Source organism: Mastomys coucha, unplaced genomic scaffold (assembly GCF_008632895.1).
Source record: "Mastomys coucha isolate ucsf_1 unplaced genomic scaffold, UCSF_Mcou_1 pScaffold1, whole genome shotgun sequence".
Lineage (NCBI taxonomy): Eukaryota > Metazoa > Chordata > Mammalia > Rodentia > Muridae > Mastomys > Mastomys coucha.
Window position 1 is genome coordinate 69304397 of NW_022196891.1, and position 487 is coordinate 69304883.

The 487-nt window shown below is 46.6% G+C and overlaps 2 protein-coding genes across 3 annotated transcripts in view; one reads left to right on the plus strand and one right to left on the minus strand.

Moving 5' to 3' along the window:
* LOC116103577 (SLAM family member 5-like) overlaps positions 1-487 on the plus strand; it is a 204889-nt gene that overhangs the window by 81821 nt on the left and 122581 nt on the right. The gene's annotated exons all lie outside the window — the stretch shown is intronic.
* LOC116069390 (SLAM family member 5-like) overlaps positions 235-487 on the minus strand; it is an 18479-nt gene continuing 18226 nt past the window's right edge. Inside the window, exon 7 of the mRNA XM_031339971.1 lies at positions 235-326. The gene's annotated coding sequence lies outside the window, so the exon portion shown is untranslated. The remainder of the gene's footprint in view (positions 327-487) is intronic.

The window sequence follows — 487 nt, forward strand, 5'->3', positions numbered from 1 at the left end:
ACTCAACCTTAGCTTGAACCCTATGCTTCTCTGAGCTGAAACACAGGGACTGTAATCTGGTTTCACCAACTGCACCTTCAGCTCCCAAGTTCCCTATTAGGAATGCAAGTGACTCTGCAGTCTTCAGGATCTCTTGTTTTGGTGGCTTAGTTCCTTTCACTTTCCTCAAAGTGTCAGAAATGGAGCTGGCCAATTCTTTATTGGAGAGTGAGGCTCTTGGGCATGATTGTGTCTTCCTGCTGAGGCTGACTGAAGTAAAACAGGGAAAGAAAGCTTGGCCGGAAAGGAAATCCTGTGAGGCTTCTCGAGATCTCTGGCACTCTAGTCTGTACAGAAAGAACATATTTAAGTGACACACTAAGAGAACGTACCTACCTGGTTTAGGACCACAACACACAGCTTTGCAAGTAGCATGGCCGTCTGTACTTGGGCTAAGAGTAGCAGTATGTCCTGCTTGATGGTTCTTGAGCTGAGGAATGAACAGGGG